A 22,997-nucleotide genomic window follows, 5' to 3' on the forward strand; every position below is an offset into this window, starting at 1 on the left:
ACCTTTTTCTTTTTTTTTTTTTTTCTTCTGAGACAGAGTCTTGCTATGTTGCCCAGGCTGCAGTGCAGTGGCGCCATCTTGGCTTGCTGAAACCTCCGCCTCCTGGGTTTAAGCGATTCTCCTGCCGCAACCTCTGGAGTAGCTGGGATTACAGGCACATGCCACCATGCCCAGCTAACTTTTTGTATTTTTAGTAGAGATGGGGTTTCACCATGTTGGCCAGGCTGGTCTCGAACTCGTGACCTCAGGTGATCCACCCACCTCAGTCTTCCCCTGCAAAGTGCTGGGATAACAGGCGTGAGTCACCACGCCTGGCCTCCAACTTTCCTTAAAGCCAAATAATCTCAGCTCCTCAGTTTTTCTACATAGGTTTAGGGTCCACTCACCTTCTGGGTCACACTCCTCTGAACATTTCAGATTCCTCTGAAACTCCAGTTTACCTATGTCCCTTATAAACCGTGTCCCCAAGAATGGAATACAACGTTCCAGGTGTGGACTAAGGAGTGCAGAGAGTAGCATTCTCCTCCCTCTTTCCAGACATTGTGCTTCTAACGCAGCCTTAGACACATCAATGTCTTTATCAGCCACATCACACTTTGGACATAGTGTGCTCCCTGTTGTCTGCCATAGCCAGGAGGACGATGAGTTGTGTTTTCAGAGATGAAAAAGTGATACTCAAAATGGAAATCACATTATATGATATTAAATATAAAATATTTATAAGATATTTTTAAATTGAATGTAATGTTTGCTTACTACTTTCTCAACTTTATTTATTATTAGAAAGATACGGGCTTTGGGATCAGACAGGCCTCGGAATGAAAACTATCTTGACCCTTTCTAGTTATGCAGCCTCAACCTCTCTGTACTTCTGCGTTTTCATTTATTAAAGGAGATAATACCCACTTTCCAGGATTGTTGAGGAGAGGAAATGAAACCATGTAACTAAATATGTGGCATATGATAAATGCTTTAAATGACTCCTAGAAAAATAATAATCATTGTTACGATTCTAAAAGGTAACTGTTAGACAATTAAATCACCTATGTTGGAACCTCATGACATGATCATATAGCCATCTCATGTACCTTGGAAGGGACCTGAAAGTCGTATGGCGAGGCAGTCTGTCTGAGAATGCAAGTGAGTCCAGTGCGCACAGTCCCCAAAGGCTATCCAGAACTGGAGACTTTAGAGGTCCCTGCCACTTTGCTGCCTTCTAGATCGTGCTGGCCAATGGCCACCAAGCTCATCTTTCTTCACGGTTTATTCTCTTGAGCCACATGTCAATATAGCCTGCACCAAGTTACCTAGAATTGCCCAACATGCCATTTCATGACCAGAACTACACGCACATGCCACAAAAACACCACAGGCTCCTGGAAGTCCTCTGTAAAATCTTTGGCGCCTTTGTGAGTGGGAGCAGCTAAAAAGGAAACATTCAGGAGGTATTGAAGGAGAGCTAGAAAATACAGAATGCTTTTTGCAATGGATCTATACCTGGCTGGGATCCTTTCTTTGTGAACCTGCAGAAGTTCTGAAAAGAGAAGTTCTCTTTCTAGTTTTCTCCCCTCCTCCTTTGCAAGGCCCCAAATCCAGCTATCCATAACCTCCTTCCCCGGAGTCTCCAGTTATAAACAAAGGCCTCTCACAGGGCCTTCCCACCCCCAGCCAGCTGTATCCAAGGTTACAGTGGGGAACTTCGAAACAGGACTTGGCTCTCAAACAGAAGATGCCCTGCCTGCCCGCTCACAGAGCTCATGCTCATTCCACAGTGCCCAGTGAAAGGACAGACTGTTCTGTGACTGAACCATGAACGTATTGAGAGGAGTCTGTCTGCAGTGTCCCCACCAAAGTGTTATCCAAGCCTCATTGTGTGAGTCCTCATTGGTGCTGAGAAACCTGGCAAATGAAGACCCTGTCTGGGTAAACAAACAAAGAGGCTGAAGAAGTCAAAGTGGAGAAGAGAATGAGGCTGTGTCTATGCGGAGTGAGTTTCCACTATCATCAGTGACTCCATTAGCCAGTTGCTTCATAAAACCAACTAGTGTGATAGATATTTCCATTCAATCGTCTGGTTGTTTGAACTGATGTAATCACCCCAGTTAGTGTTGTGGAGAGAGCCTTCAGGAAAAGAGCAAATGAGGCTCAAAGGCAGGAGCTGCAGTTGGGAGAATGTAGGGGGTGGGATTTGTACATTTTCCCATGTGCCTCTTCTTATCTTTAGTGGATCAATTCAGCTATCCTAGAGAACCCAGAACAGCCAAAGCTGCAGAGGATGGCCTGGCTAGATCTACCGTTACAAAGCAGGGTGATGCCATCAGTTCAGCGTGTAGGCATCTAGGAAAAACCAGCCATCTTGTATTCCATACCAATGGCATGATTATCCCATGACCCCGATGGTCTGTGTTGCAATGGCGAGGAAATCAGACAGAGTGTGCATTCCTTCGCTGGGATAAGAACCATGACTCCTGGCTCTCAGTGGCTTTGTTTGTTTTTAGGGTTATTTTGTGGTTGTTTACAGTGTGGATGGTTTCTTTTCACCATCACTTAGTAAACTCTAGTTTTGGAACCATAAACCTGGATTTATTATTATATTAGAGCTAATTTTCTGGTGAGCCTTAAGCAAGTCACCTCCCCTTGGAATCCCAGCTTCCTCATCTATACAGTGAGGAAAATGGAGATTGTCTTCAAGTGACTGTCAGCTAGAGCCGTCTATGGTTCTGTGGGAAGGGCCCTTGCCCTTTATCTCTTTATCGTTTACCCACACCACTTAGGAGAAACTATAACTAAATGGGCTTTGAAATGCTTTTAAATAGACTGTTGCATACACACATTATGCATAGGAACAGACCTGTTCTGTATATGTGCGATATATTTATAAAGTGTGTGCCTTTGAAAGCATTAAAAATAATCTCGGCTGTCAAACTCTTGCTTCACCAGGGTGCTTTCAAGCTGCTCTCCTCCTTATCAATGGCTCCTTCAGATCCACCACGCTGCACATTCTTCAGGAGGTGGCATGGCTAGTGGTGGGAGTGAGGTTGTTTATAATCTTTCAGATTAAAATGTCATTGGGTGCTCCTCTGAAACTGCTGACATGGTTCAAATGTCCACTTCTGATGGTCTGCCCTTGGTCAAATCTTGAGTTCCAGGGGTGCTTGGCTAAGACCCTAGGGTCCACAAATCCGCCCCAGAGTCCCCATGCTAAATAATTAAACATTGTTTCAGCCCTGAATCACATTTCTGTAGCACTCCGTGATTCAGATGAGATAACTAATGTAGTTTACATGGTTGTATTTGGGAAAAAAAGGCGATCAAAATCGGCCCTTTAATTACTTTTCTTCTGTGTGTACGTATAGTGTATGTTCTGAACAATTTGAGAGAAAAGAATAAAAATGAAAGAGGTTAAATGAAGCCATATGAATTACTTTTAGACTTTAAACTTAAAAATACTTTAAATTTTAGACAAAACAGGGAAAAATAAAACTCTGACTCCATGTTGGATTTTGAAAAGGAGTGAGGGAAGAAGGTGTGTATATAGTACCTGCAAACTCTCATAAATATTCATGAGGCCTGGACTAGAATGAAAATCATCAAAAACATTCTGAATCTAATTACAAAAAGAAAACAACTCCAAGAGCCCTAAATTCACTATTTCCTCTGGCTTTTAATGTATTCAGGCATAATCACCTCTTCAAACATTTTGAGGGACTTGAGATTGATAAAATATGATTTAATAAGGACAAAACAATTTTAGCAGGATTATGAAAACCAGGGCTCTTTTAAAGTTTGACTCAGAAGAAACCCCATAGGGCAGCTAATCCCAGCCCAACCCAGTACAGGAATCCTGGACCCAGGAGTCATCCAGCTTCTGCTCAGCTTCTACAGTGCCTGGCTTCCTGCACCGCCTCACTACACGGCCCGTTGCCTTAGGTGAAGAGCTCCATGGGACTGACAGTCCTTTCTACTACTGAGCTGAACAGCCTCTGTCATTTCTGACTTTGGGTCCTGTTTTGCTTTCTAAGTCACAAAGAATATGTTTCCATCTACTTCTGCTTGAAGCCCTTTAATTATTTTAAAAGTTATTACTTCGCCTCTAGATTTCTCTTTTCCAAGTTAAATCCGCCAGCTCCTTCAACCATTCTCCAAATGAGCTAGTGTTTAGGTCCTCTGGATTCTCTTCATCGTCCTCTGGATTCCTTTTTTTTGTTTTGTTTTGTTTTGTTTTGTTTTGTTTTGTTTTGTTTTGTTTTGAGACAGAGAGTTTTGCTCTTGTTGCCCAGGCTGGAGTGCAATGGCATGATCTCGGCTCACGGCAACCTCTGCCTCCCAGGTTCAAATGATTCTCCGGCCTCAGCCTCCCAAGTGGCTGGGATTACAGGCACCCGCCACCACACCCAGCTAATTTTTGTATTTTTAGTAGAGATGGGGTTTCACCATGTTGGCCAGGCTGATCTTGAACTCCTGACCTCCAGTGAGCCACCCACCTCGGCCTCCCAAAATGCTGGGATTACATAGACAAGAGCCACCTCACCAGCCAGATTCCCTGTATTTTAAGATGTGCTTCTACAAGCTGTAACCAATCCTCCAGATGTACTCGCACTGGAGCGGAGTGCACAGCGCTCTCTTTCTTTCTGTCTCTCTCTCATACACACACACACACACACACACACACACACACACACACAAACACACACACGCATGCACGACTTCCAGACCTATAGTGGTACTCATTACTCATGCAGCCTGGCTGAGTGAGCCTTTTTTTGGCAGCTTTGCCCCGCTGCTCACTCATGTTGACAAGTAGCAGGCAATTGTCATGGTCTTTGTCCCTGACTTCCTGGCAGTGCTAAGCAGAGGTCAAGGTACTTTCACAGTGATAATGAGAACTTCCATTTACTAGTCCCTCCTCTGTGCCAAGCACTATACTTGAAGTATAGCAGATGTTATTTAATTCAACCTATTAGGTAGATACTGCTATCTTCATTTTGCAGTTGAGAGCAGCAAGGTTCAGTGAGGCTAAAGAACTTGCCTAAAGTCATACAGAAGACTAAGGGCCAACTTGGATAAGAGCCCAGGCTCATCAGATTCCAGAGCCCATGCGTCTTCTATTGCATTGTGCTGCCTTCATCAAAGGTGCTGTTTGTTCCATATGTTGGAAATACTGGACCCAAACAGCCCAACCCAGCATTCTGGTTTGAACCAGGCATGTTTGTTGGAAAGAAATGTTGCTCTTTCTTCTTCAAAAAGGGACTCTGAATTTTCGTTAATATTAATTTTCCACTATGAACCTATTATCCGTGGATGTATCCTAACTTTCTGAGAAGATATTTATGTTTTCTAACTGTTGTACATTTCTGGAAGAGCCAAGGTTAGCAGCTCCCACTAGCATATTACCCACTGTATAAAGGAGCATTTCTTTAGCGTCTGAAGTTGTTCTGATTGTGCTGTAGTACTAGAATTTGTTCATTATGTTTACTCCAGCTATATTCTTTTAAAAAGTATTTCGTCTTTTCTGAGCTTTTTTCTTAAAACATGTGATAAATGTTTATTTTAGAAACTCCTACTTTATTATCATATTGGAGAGATGCCTAGCTTAGATTTGTGTAGCACTCCACAGCCTTTGTAATCTGTGCCTCCCCACACTTTTCCTTCCCAGCACTTATTACCTCCATTGACAGGCAAGCTCAGGGAGGTGAAGTGACTTACCTAAAAATTCTGAGTCAGGAAGAGGCAGAACAGAAACAGGATAGAACCTAGTTCTGACTCTCACCATTTTATTCCTTTCATTTCACAATGCTGCCTCTTGATTCTTCGTGCTTTCAATTATTACACCTCATTTATGAGAAGTGTTTTATGACTGCTACTTTGTGAGAAGTTAAGTACTGAAGTAAAATTGAAATAAGCTGCCAATCCTGCTCATTAAATGTGGTGGGAGGTTTAAATGATACTGCCTGCTTTAAGTTTGGTCTTTGTTATCACCAACAGTCTCAGAGTCACTGATCAAGCCTGGCACATGTGCACAGCACCATGGAGGAGGATATGACCCAAATGTGCCCTAGACAGTGCCTCAACTCCTTTACAGACAAAGAAGAGTGGAAGTAGGCTCCCGGAGGGGAACTGATGCCCAGGGACCCCCCTTCCCCCAGGCACAGTGAGACCTCTTGCCCTTCCGGCACCTTGCTGACCTCCCTTACTGGTGTCCCTGACACTTCATCTCCCGGCTCCCCCTCATCTCCTGTTTGGCTTGCCGTCTTGGCCCCCACTCCAGCCCCCACCCTGCCCTTTTGGCCTGGCTCCTTGGCAGGGCTCCTGTCGGACCAGACACTTGCGTGACTGCTGGTGCCTTTGGCTGGGCTCCCTTATCCCTGAAGACTCTCTTCCTGGCTTCAGACCCTCACTGGGAACCCAGACGCTGCTTCTGGAAACATCCAAACAGTAGCTCTCAGCTCCCTGGTGAGATGCTCTTGACAAAGGCCAAATTTCCCTATGATTAAGGAGCTCCAGCCTTGGGGCTTTGTGGTCCCCTAGAAGTCACGCCTTCTGGGCCCATCTTCAGGTAGGTTGACCCATATAACTTATCATCCAAGTTGGGGCACCTGAAGAGTACAAGGGAGTGCTGTTAATAATTTCATCTGCACTATAGGAATAAACAAGGACCATCCCTGGCCAGTAGGGATATGTTCTAGGTTGTAGTCAGCCTGACTGTCCCATTGAACAACGAAGGTCCACGTTTATTGGAGGCTGACTCTGCACCAAGCACTGCACTAAGCACTTTACAAGCACGCACCGTTCATTTAATTCTTACAATAATCTTCTATGTGTAATGTTGCCCTTATTTTACAAAGGAAGAAACGGAGGCCCAGATAAGTTAAGTAATTTGCTTGAGGTCACATCAATTAAGTGGTAGGCCCCCGTCTGACTCTAAAGCCTTTACTTTTCAATCCTCCTTTTGTGTCCTGACCAGTAAGATAAAGGAATCAATAGAAATGAAACCTTCAGTGGGGAGACAATGGAGATAGTCTCCAAATTAAAAATGAGTTACGCTCTAGAAGAACACTTATATGTTGATTGCTCAGAATTTGAAATTCATTTTCCCATGGGAAAAAAAAAAAGATCTAAAATGGTGGTTAGGCTCCAAGCCCAGCCAACAGCAGTCTATGCAGACTATAATTTCACTGTGGCCGTCTCCTCTATGTAATACTGAACTGGCATGGGAAACAGAAGCCATAGATTCCTATCATAGTTTTTTCACGTACTCGCTGTGTGACTTGAGACAAATTATTTAATCTCTCTGAGCCTCAGTCTTATCATCAAAATTGAGATAATGTCTAGCTTCTAAAAAGTGCAAGAATCACAGGCAATAATGTACATAAAGTGTTTTGAAAAACAGCACTTATCACACTGTAGGAACTGACCACCATTTATGACATTGCCAGGATGCAAGCCAAGTTTTGGAGAACCCTAACCCTAACTCAAAGGGGAGACATAAACTCCTATGGGATGGATGGGGTAGCGGGAGGATGGATGACCAGGCCAGGGCAGGCCAGGGGACCTCTGTGGAAATGTGTTCTCCTTGGTGAAGCCAGTGGGCCTGTGAGAAACATAGGAAGAGAATGGTATCGGGGAGGAGAACACAGGCTTCCACAAGGATTGGGGCCCAGTTAGGCGAAGAGGAGTATGTGGCAGCCACAGAGCAGTGGGGGTCTGCACTCTGAGGAGCAGGGGCATTGGTCTGTGGCTGCAAGGTAAGATAGTCTCGGGGGTGGTGTCTCCACAGCTGTCAGGAGCTGTTCTAGTTTTGGGGTTGGGAAGAGCAGCAGACATTTGTACCTAGGGATTGTTCATGGTTCAGGAAGACAGCCACTCTGCAAATGGGCATGAAGAGCTCCCCGAGTGCACAGGAAATCTAGATCCTGGGTTAATTGAGTTTAAAAACTGTTTCCGGCCGGGAGCGGTGGCTCAGGCCTATAATCCCAACACTTTGGGGGCCAAGGTGGGCGGATCACTTGAGGTCAAGAGGTCGAGACCAGCCTAGACAACATGGTGAAAACCCGTCTCTACTAAAAATACAAAAAAATTAGCCAGGTGTGGTGGTGGGTGCCTGTAATCCCAGCTACTCGGGAGGCTGAGGCAGGAGAATCGCTTGAACCTGGGAGGCAGAGGTAGCAGTGAGCCAAGATCAGGCCATTGCACTCCAGCCTTGGCGACAAGAGTGAAATTCCGTCTCAAAAAACAAAACAAAAATACTGATTCTGTGTAAGAAGTCTACAGAAGAGTCATTTAACTATGTAGAAGGCTTTATTTCATTTGAAATGGCTCTTGACTTCCTAAAATGGTTTTCACCTTATTTTTCAAATTCTTAAAATTTCTTATAAGTCCCAGATTAGACTTTTTTCTACATATAAGCGATTTACATCAGCCAGTCACTAGATGGGCCATAGCGTAGATCTACACTGACTGTGTTAGCAGGGATGTACCAGGTTGCAGCAGCGGGAGAGGGGCACCTTGCATGCCCAAAATAAGGGGATGTGTGGTCAGCAGAAAAGTGAAAAATGACAATAAAACCAACTAAGAGTGGGTTTTAATCACCAAGCACTGGTAATTCTAATATTGACAGTGGTAAAATATTCCTCCCCACAAAATCTTTTGTTGGTCTAAGTTCTAAACAATTGCTGCATTTACTGCTGGTTTTATTTTTAAATTTTATTGAGATATAATTAACATACCACACAGCCACCTATTTAAAGTATACAAGTCAATAGTTTTTAGTATAATCACAGAGCTGTACAACAATGACCACAATCAATCTTAGAACATTTGCGTCACCCTAAAAAGAAACCTCATACCCATTAATAGCCATTTCCCATTCCCTCACCTTCCCACCTACTCCCCCAGCTCTAAGAAACCATGAATCTAGTTTCTATCTTTATAGATTTGTCTATGCTGGACACTTCATATGAATGGAATCATCTGGCTTTTTGTTTCTGGCTTCTTACACTTAAACAATGTTTTCAAGGGACATACACTTAAAGCTTGTGTTGTTAGTTAAGTCCTTTTTATTGTCTAATAATATTCTATTCTATGGATATACTACAGTTTATTCATTCATCAGTTGATGGACATTTGAGTTGTTTTCCACTTTTTGGCTGTTGCGAATAATGGTGCTATGAACATTTGGGTACAAGCTTGTATGCAGATATATGTTTTTATTCATTTAAGGTCTATATATGCCTAGGGCTAGAATTGCAGGATCATAGGGTAACACTGTTGACAGTGTATTGACATTTTGAGGGACTGTGAGTTTTAATAATATGTATGCAAATATATTTAGCATATTAGTACACTTTTATTATTTATCCTTTAATAAACATGGATTAGTACATTTTCATTCCTTGTCCTTTAATAAATGCTGTATCAACATGGATGTTACTTGGAGAACTCCTACCCATAGTGACATCCATGACCACATAACACAAGGGTGTTACATGGGTGTTACTCCTAGTTGAGTCCCAACCCATGTCCACGTAACACGTGGACTCAACTAAGTGTTCATTTAACAATTAGCTCATACTCATTTAAATAGTGTGACCTTGTTTCAGGTGCAGTGTGTGTTTCTAGCTCCTGCAGTACTACATATTCCTGCATTTAATCAGCAGATGTGAAATAAACAAAAATAGCATAGTAAATACAGAAAGAATCAGAACTTAAGTCATTATATGACCACTTGAGGTTTTTATTTGTGTTTTAAACTTAAAACAGTGACTTGGGATGCAGACTTCAAGGTATGATATTTTTGTTTCATAAGTACAAATTTTAGTTAATATGTGAAATATTTGACTGAATTTGAGTATCTTTAAAGTAGAATTCTTTTTTAATTGAAGCTCAGAATTCAAAGCTAAAAAACAGAATTTTATTCAAGTTAAGCTTGAAAAGAGTTTTAGTTTTAAAATAAAACTAAAAAACAAAATCAGAAAATACCAGTGATTGCTGTTACTGCATTATACACTTATTACTGAACATAAATCCATTCTGTAGAGGAGAGTAGCATTAAAAATCACCTGTTCCAGATGTCAGATATGCTAGGCCTGCCACTGTGTATGAACTCGTACAAGATGACCAAGTTATTTAGGAAATATTTCTTGCATTGAGTAAGCTTAAATGGACAGAAGAAAATGGAAGCAGATTGGCAGAGTGGAAGGAATTCCTGGCTAAGTTATATGTTTAGGGAGCAGTTCAGAGTCATGAATTACTTGGGTGTATCAAGACTGAATGAGAAGTGGAAATTGGGGGAGTTTGAATAAGAGGGTAAACCTGGGCCTAGGTCTGGAGTAGGAAGAAATTTGAGATTCATAAACAAGACAGCAACTTTGGTGGGGGAGAGCTAGAGTTTCATCATTTTGGCAGCAACACACAGCATGAGTGGGAACAACAGAAGACCATAAAGAAAGGTGAATTATAAGGTTGGTCAATAATTTCAGGCATTAGCTAATGACATTCTCCTTGAGGGTCGCAGTTACGCAGAAGGAACAAATCAAAGAGATCTTATAAACAACACAGTAAAGATGTCTATTTTCCCCTAAGTTAACTGTAAGTTTAATGCAATTCTTATAAAAATCCCAGCAAGGTTTTTTTTGTAGATATAGATAAGCTTATTCTAAAACATATATGGAAAGGCCCTAAATTAGCTAGAACAATCTTGAAAAAGAAAGATAAAGTGGGAAGAATCACTCTACTCAGTATCAAGGCCTAGTATATAGCTACAGTATAAAGGTGGTGTCCTATTAGCAGAAGAACACATAGATCAATGTAACAGAATAGAGAATCCATTAACTCCCCCCGACCCCCCGCATCCCGACCCTGCACAAGTACAGCCAACCAACTTTTGAGAGAGTTGTAGAACCAATGCAATGAATGAAGAAGAGCATTTCCAAAAAATAGTGCCAGAACAACTAGACATTCCTAGGCCAAAAAAAATGAACCTTAATATAGACTTTATTTTTATTTTTATTTTTATTTTTTATTTATTTATTTTTTTTGAGGCAGAGTCTCACTCTGTCTCCCAGGCTGGAGTGCAGTGGCGCAAGCTCAGCTCACTGCAAACTCCGCCTCCTGGGTTCACACCATTCTCCTGCCTCAGCCTCCCGAGTAGCTGGGGCTACAGGCACCCACCACCACGCCCGGCTAATTTTTTGTATTTTCAGTAGAGACGGGGTTTCACCGTGTTAGCCAGGATGGTCTCCATCTCCTGACCTCATGATCCACCCACCACGGCCTCCCAAAGTGCTGGGATTACAGGCATGAGCCACCACACCTGGCAAGACTTTATACCTTATATAAAAGTTAGCTCAAAAGAGATCATAGACTTAAATATAAAATGCAAAACTATAAAACTCTTAGGAAAAAAAATTAAGGAAAATCCTTGGAATCTCGGCCCAAAAGACTTGACACCAAAAGCATGACCCACAAAGGGAAAAACTGATAAACTGGACCTCATCAATGTTAAAAATGCACACTGCAAAAGACCTTGTTAAGAAGCGGAACAATCAGATAGCGAGAGGAAGAAAATAGGTGCAAACTGCATATCCAACAAAGGACTAGCATATGGAATATATTTAAAAATTTTTCAAACCTCAGCAGTAAAACACGAACAATCTAATTAGAAAATGTGCAAAAGACATAAGCAGACATTTCATCAAAGAAGATAGACAAATGGTAAGCACACAAAAAGATGTTCATCATCATCAGCCACTAGGGAAATGCAAATTAAAACCACAATGAGACACATGCCATTTGGTCATTTCTGATTTGCCTGGGCCACACATTTATGGCACACACAAAGGGTCTAGTGCCTAGAAATTAATAGTTTATCCAGGAAAAGAGCTTAGCTGATACCAATGGCTATCTCTTAAAGTGACTTGTTCCCTTCTCGTTTTGTCATCAAGTGTTCTAATAGTATTCCCAAATTTGAAGATCCACAAAGGTCTCCAGAGGTCACTCTTCCCAAATGCCATGTCTAAGTCCAGCAGGATTTAGTGACCAATTAGATATAGGAGTAGCTCAAGTGTCTTTGAAAATTAGCACCCTTTGACCTTACGTGGGGCAGAGAGCCTGGGCCACTTGCCAACTGTATGATGTGACAAGACATATTTCTTTGAGATTCAGTTTCCTTCTCTTAAAAGGAGAATAACAGTTCTTCCCTTACAAGGTCTTGTAAGACTTAGATCAAACACCATGAATATGAGGTACCCAGCCTAGTGCGCAGTGTGGTTGTGGGTGCTGTTTCCACGCACAAGCCAAGGCTGTGGTCTCCAGTAAAGATTTTAAAGTGAGTCTCTTTCCGGAGTGACTTAATTTTGTTGACCATGTGGCTGAGAATATCTGAAAAAATCCCAAATCTATTCTTCTGCCTTGCTCTTCTTTTAAGTATGCTAATGTTTGTCTGAACACATATCTTGTTTTTTTCGAAACACAAGATCACTTTAACTATACCTGACTTCCCGTGCTCACTCAGCTGGCCAGAGGCGCTGAGCAAATGTCTGCGTGAGCCTTCCTTCAGTGTGTACGTTAGTGTGGGAAATATCATGGGATTTTTTTTCTCACCCAGCAGAGCCTGTACAGAGAAGATAACCATAAATATTTGCTGAATGAAAAAAAAATGAATGAGTCTTGATGCTATAGAGGAGTTGGGAGTCAGGAGTCCACATATATTCTCTTAGCCAGGAAGATATTTGGAGTCAAGGACAGCAGATAGTCAGGGAGGTAGGGCACATAGTTTAGTCTAGGTAGAGTTAGACAGATGGTCATAAAGGTCATGGAGGAGAGGATGCATCCAACTGAGAAATCCTGGAAAAGCTTCAGTGAGGACATGACATTCATGGTTGTCGTAAGCTGGTGTTGCTGTTGCTGATGATAATAATAATAGCAAACTAGTATGTAACACTTTTTATGTCAGGCACTGTTCTAAGTGCTTTCCACAGGTTAACTCATTTAATCTGCTCAGCAACTCTGTGAAGGAGTTACTATTATTCTCCCAATTTAACAGATGGGGAAGCTAAGGCACCAAGAGGTTAAGAAATTTGCTCAAGGTCACATAGCTTGTGAGAAGAAAATCTCCCCAAAATTAGCATTATGAACCCTTGCAATATGGTTCTAGTGAAACCAAGGGAGTTCCATCTGCTCTGATAACAGTATGACTCCTATCTTCTTAAATATGTATCTATAAACATGGGTAGTTGGACTTCACAGGGCTACTATATATACTCTTGTTGCACACTTAGAATGGTCGTGGTAATTTGCAGTAAAAAATGCATCACTGATACTATGTAACAACCAAAGATCTGTGTGTAAGACATTCCTGCTACCTCTCAGGGGTCTCCCAGACATCCTCTCACTTTTTTTTCTTTTTTTTTTTGAGACCGAGTCTTGCTCTGTCGCCCAGGCTGGAGTGCAGTGGCGCGATCTCGGCTCACTGCAAGCTCCGCCGCCTCCTGGGTTCACACCATTCTCCTGCCTTAGTCTCCTGAGAAGCTGGGACTACAGGCGCCCGCCACCACACCTGGCTAATTTTTTTTTTTTTTTTTTTTGTATTTTTAGTAGAGACGGGGTTTCACCGTGTTTGCCAGGATGGTCTCGATCTCCTGACCTCGTGATCCGCCCGCCTCGGCCTCCCAAAGTGCTTTTTTTTTTTTTAAAATATGGAACGCTTCATGAATTTTCATGTCATTCTTGTGCAGGAGCCATGCTAATCTTCTCTGTATGGTTCCAATTTTAGTATATGCGCTGCCCAAGTGAGCACGCCTCTCACTTTCTGACATGAGACTTACAAGTTCTGGGCACTCCTAAAATGTTGATCAAAATGATAGCAGACCACAGGTCACAGCTTGTATCTAACCTAGTCCCCACCACTTTTTTTTGTTAAGATCATGGTTGTTTTACTTTTTCATATTCATGGCCACATTCCTCAAAGTAGAGTCCCTCTCTGTTTCACAACCTGCTGTGACTCTGTGTGTGTGTTTGTGTAACAGAATGTGTGTTATGGCTGTGTGAGCTTTGAAAGAGCAGTTATAACCTAGGCCCCTCAATGATTTTTTGTTAATGAGCCCTGCATCCTCATCCAGCTCTAGCAATGCTTTGCTAAAAACAGACAGCGGTCATTCATGTGTAAATGGAAATACACCAAGAAAAAAATTAATACCAAATGTACATCAAGATCAAAAGAAAAAATAAATTTCTCAATGGACTACTCAGAGCTATGCAGAGACCATTGGTTACTGCTGCTTCCCATAAAATTGAAATTCAGAGCATGTTTCAGTAAGGTTCTTAAAAAGGCTGGGACAAACCAGAGACTGTGATTTGAGAATCCCACAAGGATGACGGCCCCCAAAACTGGCTGCATCCTGAATTACACAGGGAATATGTACCCACCAAAAACTGTAATACATGCCAAAAAAAAGTAAGAGCCTATGGAACTCAGGGCCTAGAACCAAAACATTTTCATTTAAAGACAAATACAGGCCAGGCACGGTAGCTCACGCCTGTAATTCCAGCAATTTGGGAGGCCGAGGTAGGCGGATCAACTAAGGTTGGGAGTTCGAGACCAGCCTGACCAACATGGAGAAACCCCATCTGTACCAAAACTACAAAATTAGCGGGACTTGGTGGTACATGCCTGTAATCCCCACTACTCGGGAGGCTGAGGCAGGAGAATCACTTCAATCCGGGAGGTAGAGGTTGCAGTGAGCCGAGATTGCGCCATTGAACTCCAGCCTGGGCAACAAGAGTGAAACTCCGCCTCAAAAAAAAAAAAAAAAAAAAGACAAATACACACAATGTTATAATAAAATTAGCATCCAGAGGCTGTAATTTGAACTATTTGATCACAAATTATAATTTGATGAATTTTTCAAAATCAAAAATATATAAACATGTCAGAACAAACCATTCTTCTGATTATCATTGACAGGCGAGTCTACAGAAATAAATGTAGACCTTAGAATGACCCATTCATTTATACATTCAATCATACATTCCTCCAGGGAGTATTTATTGAGCACCTAGTAGGTGCCAGGGTGAACTCTGAAAACAGAGCAGTATAAGAGGCTGGTTAAGAGTGGGGTTGGGAGTCAGAGAGACTGGGCTTAAATACCTGCCCCACCACTTTACAAACTGAATGATGTTCAGCAAGGCGGTAAACTTCCCTCAGCCCCTGATTTCTCAGCTGTAAAAATGAGGACTGTTAAACTTGCCTTGCAAGGTTGGATTGGATGAAGTAATATGTGTGACAGACTTAGCCCAGGGCCTGGCCCACAGTAAATATTCTGAGGAAAAGGGAGGAGCCAGGGGAGGTGGTACTCTAACAATTCATACTTCCTAAACTCAGAGATACCCTGGCATCTTCCTCCTCACTTTTCTAGAAGAGTGCTCCAAAGGTACATCCCCCTGCCCCAGCCCATCCACATATTCATACCATCAAAAATGTGGCTGGTAGCCGAGGAGCAGAGCCACCAGGAGGTTCATGCAGAGGCAGGCTTAGAAGACAAAGACACCTATGGGAAGGGAAAACCTGATGAGGATTTCAAGGCTGGCTTCATCCTTGCTCTCCCTTTTCTCCCTGAGGCCAGGTAAGAAAACAGCTTCCCCTTATCTCTTCAGGGGGAGGAGCTCAGAGACACTCCTGGACATCTGGAAGTCTCTTTAACCCAATGGGCAGTTTGGCTCCCTGACACACTGACATCTGCTGCTGCCCACTCTTTCTCAGTTCCTCCTCCTGGTGGAAGAAGCTAAATCATGAGAGGTGTCCCACGAGTAGGCCTAAGGTTGGCCCTGGAGGGCAAATAGGAGGCGGGGAAAGATTTGTGGTTGTGGCTGTGTGAGTGTGATACTGAGAGGGAGCACTGCTGCTGGCCGGGGGCCACAAAGAGTGGGAAAGGAACCCAGAGACAGAGTTACCACAGTCAGCAGATAAAAATACTAGACCCTGGACTGAACTTTGAATTTCAGATGAACAACAAATCATGTTTTAATCTATGTCCCATGCAATACTGGGGGCATACTGACACAAAAAATTATTCATTATCTGAAATTCAAATTTAACTGGATGTTCTGTATTTTATCTGTCACCTCTAATCAGAAAGGGAAGGAGGAGAACATCCACTATTTTCCCCGTGTTTCCGTCTGAAACCAGATAGGACACAGTATCTCTGAACAGTCCACCCATTCTGCAAGAACAGCCTCATATGGCTGAAGCCTGTATCCCAGTCTCTTTGAGGAGACATTGAGTCCAAGTCACCACTGTGCAGGGTGTGGTGCTGGGTGCTAGGAATACAGAGGTGTACAACAGCCCCTCACTTAAGGACCCACTCACTAATGGAGGACCAAAGCCCAATGGGACAGTAATCACAATTAAAATAATAACAGCAATTGTTAATATGTATTGAGAGCTTATTGGGCCAATGTTCCAAGCCCTTCATAGATATTTTATCTATGTTTTTGTTTTGTTTTATTTGTTTGTTTCGTTCTGTTGCCCAGGCTGGAGTACAGTGGCGTGATCATGGCTCATGGCAGCCTCAACTTCCCCCCATCTCAGGTGATCCTCCCACCTCAGCCTCCCAAGTAGCTGAGACCACAAGCATGTACAACCACCCTGGCTAATTTTTACCATCCTATGAGGTCGATTGTATTATTAACTTCAGTTTTCAAATAAGGAAACTGAACCTTGTAGGTAAGGTAACCAACCATACAGTTTTTTTACCCTAATTTAGATGTGTTTTGTTTATTTTTATTTCTAAGAGAAATTTCACTGCTGGTGGGATTTTAAAAAAAAAATTTTAGAGATGTGTATTTAAGTGAAAGGGAGCACAATCCGTAACTGCACAGAGCAGCAGGTGTCCTCTGGAGCTGCCCCAGCACACTGTGGTTATGGCGTTCTGCTTACAGGAGGCAGGCCTGGTCTCAGTGTTTGAAAGTGGCAGTGGGGGCCGGGCGCGGTGGCTCAAGCCTGTAATCCCAGCACTTTGGGAGGCCGAGACGGGCGGATCACGAGGTCGGGAGATCGTGACCATCCTGGCTAACACGGTGAAACCCCGTCTCTACTAAAAAAATACAAAAAACTAGCCGGGCGAGGTGGCGGGCGCCTGTAGTCCCAGCTACTCGGGAGGCTGAGGCAGGAGAATGGCGTGAACCCGGGAGGCGGAGCTTGCAGTGAGCTGAGATCCGGCCACTGCACTCCAGCCTGGGCGACAGAGCGAGACTCCGTCTCAAAAAAAAAAAAAAAAAAAAGAAAGTGGCAGTGGGAGGCTTTGAACCCAGGCAGAATGGTTCCAGAACTCATGCCCTTAACCAGGAACAGTAAGAGAGGAGACTGATCAACAGGCACTTCCTCCCACTGGATGCTAAGCTCCTGGGGATGGGGCCTCCTGTTTTGCTTCCCACTGTGTCCTTGGAACCTAACACCCAGCACCCAGTACCCAAGCACAGAGTGGGTGCCAAAAAGCACTTGATGAGCAAATGAAGCTGGGAAGCCTTTATGGAGAGGGCAGGATATGAGCAGAGCTTGAATAACAGAGCGGACCTGTGCAGGGACCCCTTTCTCTTCCTGGCTCTGTCCCTCTTCCCAGGTGTTTGAGGCAGGATCAGCAAGAGAGGGCCATTCAATGAACTGTGCACGTGACTGCAAACCAAATCTCTGGGACGTAAAAAGGTGACACCTATTCTAGAAACTAAGTCATGAAGGGCTCTGTTAGCCCTGACTTGACTCTTTTACGTGGACACTCAGGTGCTCACTGCCTGCCCTCTCCAGTCCAGACCCTACAGATTTAGAATCCGTCACATTTCCTGCGTCCTGACCAGCTGACTGCCCTCTGTTGGGTCCTGTAGCACCAGTGGTACTCTGTCTTCTGGGTGAGCTGACCCCTAGGGAAGTTTCCCCAACTTCCATCTCCTTCACCAGCTCACGACTGCTTTCCTCTGTGTTCCCACCAGAGGCCCTAGCCTGAGGCTACCCACTCCCAGCTGCTCTGACTGCACCCACAAAGCCTGCTGCTTCCATCTCTTCAGTGAATTTAAGCCTACAACAATCTACTGCAAGCCTACACCCTCTTTAAACAGGAATCATGAGATCTTTAGAACAATAAACAAACCCCTCCTTCTTGCTGAGGATCAGCTACTCACTATTTAAGAAGAGAAAGCAAATTTATAGAAGGGGAGAGACAGCCTCTGGCAGCTGGCTGTCCCCTCTCTCCAGAAAGATATCATTAAACCCAGTGACTCCTGCCTGACAGCTGTAGAATGAACAAGGAAGGGCTCTCTCTGGCATTTTTGTTCCACCCACAATTTAACTGCATGTAATTGAACTAACTAGACTGTAAACTGAGGTTATGGGCAGTGTCTTATAAGTATAAGCTACTACTTTGAATCCCAAAAGTCTAGCACAGTGTTTTACTTGTGGGAATCCAATAAACATAATTAATTTAGCTGACTGCTAAGGGTGTGTCTAAGCTTAAATACTCTAAATTGCTTCTGACACCAAAGTGCTAGTTAGTCTGGGGCAGAAAAAAGCCCAGGTACTTAAGCCCTAATCCTGAAAATCAGAGAGAAAAGGAAATCTTAATCACTTTTCAAATCACTCTGGTCCCCTCGTCTCAGTCTCTTTCCAACTCTAGGGCTTTGCTGCTGTCAAGCTGGGTGACCTTGGACACGTCCCTAAACTTCTGGGCTTCTTTCTGCCCCAGACTAACTAGCACTTTGTAAGTCCTGGTACTGAATCAGGCAGGTTCAATACGATGATCCTACGGTCTCTTCCAACTCTGACATTCCAGGATTCTGGTTGACCAAAAAGTGGAGAGCAGGGATGGAATATGGAGTGGATCCTTGGGGGTGGGGATGGTGTCTCTGGGAAGGAGAAAATAAATATAGATCTGGGAAGAGACTAAAAAGCACTAGAGACTAGGGTACACTTTCTCATCCCTTCAAAGGCTCACTGTGCTCTCACTAAGATGGTGTCATCCATCACATCCTACATGGTGTCCAGCTGATGCCCATGCACCTGGGCCCAATCTTTTCTTCCACTCATTCCTCCATGTATGTGCTCTGCCTTGTTCCTGGCACAGCTCAAGGCACAGGGAAATTACTGGACTGTAAACTGAGGCCAAGGACAGTGTCTTGGAAGTTGAGTAAGACAGACATAGCTCTGCATATAGTTTACAGAATAGAAGGAAGGCAGATGTTTTAAAACAAAACAAAACAACTCAATTAAGTATTAAAAGTGAACCCATTGATTTAAGACTGTATCAAGTATTCCCTACTCTTGGATATCAGGGAAGGCTTCCCAGAGGAGGTGACCAGGAGATGGGTCACCCCATGCCTGGATCACTTCCCAGAGGGTCTTTCTGTCTCTAAATGATGCTGACAGAGCTTTTAAAACACCAGTGTCTTCATGGAAGCTTTACAGTGGCCTCCTTGGGTACAAGCTCGAGTAGAGATTCAGTCTCCATTTGAAACCTCTTCCTGGCTGTTGCTCCCAGGACAGGCTGTTGCCCTTGGGTGCCCAGAGTGCCCTGGATATAGCTCTGATACCTTCTGTGTACCCAAGAAAAGGGATCAGAATATGAGCCTTACCTTGTGAAAGCTCATCTTCCCTGGGCTACCCTTGAATCAGATCTGACCACTGACATTTTCAGTAGCAAACAACTGAAAATTCTAATTCTGAAGCTCTTAAAGTGTGAGGAGAGAAAAAGTTAGAAATTAAAAGCAAAAGAGATCTGTTTGATAACTCAGAGTCTCTAATTCTAGAAATAAGAGTGTCTGCATGATAAACTAGCATTCTCTTTGCTAGTTATATGTGTCCTTTACATTAGGGGTCCCCAAGCCCTGGGTTACAAACCAACACCTGTCCATGACCTGTTAGGAACTGGACTACACAGCAGGAGGTAACGGGCGGGCAAGCCAGCAAAGCTGAGCTCCACCTCCTGTCAGATCAGTGGCATTAGATTTTCGTAGGAGCCTGAACACAGTTGTGAACTGCACAGGCAAGGGATCTAGGTTGCAGGCTCCTTGTGAGAATGTCATGCCTGATGATCTGTCACTGCATGTATTACATGTAATAGCATATACATGTATTTACATTACAGATTACAATGTAATAATAATAGAAATAAAGTACACAATAAAGGTAATGTGCTTGAATCATTGCGAAACCATCCCCCTGACCCTGGTCTATGGAAAAACTGTCTTCCACGAAACCGGTCCCTGGTGCCAATAAGGTTGGGGACCACTGCTTTATATATGATTTATGACTTCCTCCCCCTATAAGGAGGTGCCCACGTATTTGACAGTAATCCTTTGTATCATCTTCATCATTAAGCCTTAATCCTAAAAAGAGTTGTCTCCTGGTACTCAAGGGGAGTTGGTTCCAGGACCCCCATGGATACCAAAATCTATGGATTGTCGAGACCTTGATATAAAATGGTGTAGTATTAGCATGTAATCTATGCACATCCTCTCGTATACTTTAAATCATCTCTAGATTACTTATATCTAACACAACGTAAATGCTATGTAAATAGTTGTTACACTGTATTGTTTGGGGAATAATGACAAGAGAAAAATCCTGTACGTGTTCAGTACACACACAGCCATCCATTTTTTTTCTGAATATTTTCAATCCTCAGTTGGCTGAATCCAAGGATGCAGAACCCACAAATATGGGTGGCTGACTGTATATCTGGTGCAAATTACTTCTGAAAGCAGTGCTGAGAGCAGAGGTATAACAACTGTTAGTGAGAAGAGGAGTGAGCAGGTTTGGATAATATCTGGCCTCTGAAATGAATGCTGGTTCCTCATAGGAGGCATTTCAGAGAATACTAAGCAATTTTTGAGCTGTAAAACTTCAGGATAAAAGCTTCAATATCATCACCCCTTGCTGTTTTAACAAACCACAAATTGCTACTATTTTTTGTCTGATTTTATATAAGGAATAATATATTATCTATAAAGGTAAAAGTATAGTCTCTGCAGAAAGCATATCTTTTTGTTGGGATCTGTCAGAGATATGGAGAGAAAATTGAGGAAGAGGCCAATGTGAGTCTCCAAAATATTTTACATCTTATCCCTCAAGTATATTCCCTGGGGCAAAACAGAAGCTCATAGAAATTCAAATATCTTGATTTGCACCATAAACTAGTGTCCAGAGACCTAGACACTGCAGCGGAGCTTGGTGTCCCATTTTTGGTGAGTTATTCTATTTGAGGTTACAGTAAAAGCCCTAGGGAGGACTTCTCTGGGCTGGGCTCTGAAGAACACAGGAGAGAAGCATCTCCTGGGGACAATTTCCGTCCTGGACGGAGAATGCAAAGGCAGAAGGGGTGTTCTGAAGAAAACTGTGGGGAGTTTACGTGATTGGAGAGGGTGGTGTTGGGGAAGGGGTCACGAAGAACTTAGCATTCCTTGCTGTAGACAAACAACTAGATCTGTGTTTTCAAAAGCTCATTGGAGCAGCTGGCAGGCAGCTGGATTGAAGAGACTCCTGGAGTCCTGATAACAGTGGGCTCTCCCTCCTCCCTACCCTCTTCAATTGCCCCATGAGCCTCTCCCAAATTTAACAAACTATTTAAAGAAGATCTCTCTCAGAGTTTCTCCAAGTGTAGTCCTGAGAATTTGCAGGGGAGTCTCCTGGAGTTTGCACTCTTGTTAAGCTGCTGGGAGGCCCTTTTGCTCAGAAATATGAGAACCTCCAGGAGAAAGGATTCTGGGCAGGCTTCCCTGCTTCCATTTCCACTATTGAGAATGGTCATCTATTCAAGCCCTGAGTCTTGTGGTAAATTTTCTGTACATAGATGCATAATCTTAAAGCATGAACACCAAAGAGATTTCAGTGCTAATAGAAGGGGAAGAGATTTGGTGATTTTTTTTTTCTTTTGCTCATCTTTATTTTTAACTTGCACTACTTGTAGAATAAGAAAAATGTTAACTAAAATAAATGCAATGAGCAGTCAGTATTTGCAAGCACTGAACAAGCCCATGGAAGAAATGAATTGCCTGAAAAGGGTTACAAACTGCAGGGAAGTGCTGTTGTTTTCAGCAGGAAAGAGAGGCCTGGTAACAACAGGAAGCGCTGAGAGGCCTCAGTACCAAGGCTTCCAAGCAAAGCGGTTCTGGAAACAATGGCTGCCTGTGGCTCGGGAATATTGGGCAGGAAATGAAAGGATGCTGGGGTGGGGGCTGGGGCAGAGCGAGGAACTGATAAGCATTACCTGGCTGTTCTTCACATAGTCGTAGCTGGCCCAAGATGAAATCATTTTTCATAAATGCTCCCCATCTCCCATCAGTAAAATTGATTCTAGAAAAATACAAAAATGAAAAGCACCCATAGTGCTGTAGGTCTGGAAACCATTAGGAAGCTCTACAGCCTGGGAAACCAGAGGGTACAATAAGCAAAGGAAGGGATTTCTCACTCTTAGGCCATGGTCATATCAGTGCGGAGAGGACCTTCGGATGAACTAGGCGTCTTTTAGAGCTAAGTCCCTGGAGGATTCCAGCCTCCATAAAAATAAAAATAGCCTTGGGGTTAACGGGCGTCTAGCCATACCAAAGGAGATATGTATAAACCTCCTGAGATTGCAGTTTATGTTTTATTTAACAGAAATTTCCATTTATATGGGTGGAGTAAGCTGGGGAACCATTAACAGTACAAATGAGAAACAAAAACAAAACAAATAAAAAATTACCCTAATGTTTTGTCCTGAAAGACCTAGCTGTAAACCAGAGCTGGTAGGAGTCAGGACCTGAACATCGGCAGATAGAAATCGAATCTGCCTTCTTAATTTCCAGCCCAGCCTCTCCTCCCAGTGTCATCCAAGAAGCTGACAGATCCTGGAAGGAGGTTAGACCTGGAAGAAACATAAAGATCCAGAAATCATTTGGATCCAGAACTTGCTTCTAGCACAGATGAAAGTCTGAGGCTGGCAGTGGCTGATTTGCTGGAGGACATACAACTGGTTCAT

The 22,997-nt window shown here is 43.2% G+C and overlaps 1 protein-coding gene and 1 non-coding gene across 3 annotated transcripts in view; one reads left to right on the forward strand and one right to left on the reverse strand.

Annotated features, from left to right (window-relative positions):
- The window catches only part of ARHGAP31 (Rho GTPase activating protein 31), a 123,323-nt gene that overhangs the window by 34,542 nt on the left and 65,784 nt on the right, over positions 1–22,997 (forward strand). The gene's annotated exons all lie outside the window — the stretch shown is intronic.
- Positions 13,689–13,795, reverse strand: LOC116273889. Its single transcript, XR_004182393.1, has one exon. It is a non-coding gene; the product is annotated as a U6 spliceosomal RNA (small nuclear RNA).

The sequence above is a fragment of the Papio anubis genome, chromosome 2 (assembly GCF_008728515.1).
Source record: "Papio anubis isolate 15944 chromosome 2, Panubis1.0, whole genome shotgun sequence".
NCBI classification, from domain to species: Eukaryota; Metazoa; Chordata; class Mammalia; order Primates; family Cercopithecidae; genus Papio; species Papio anubis.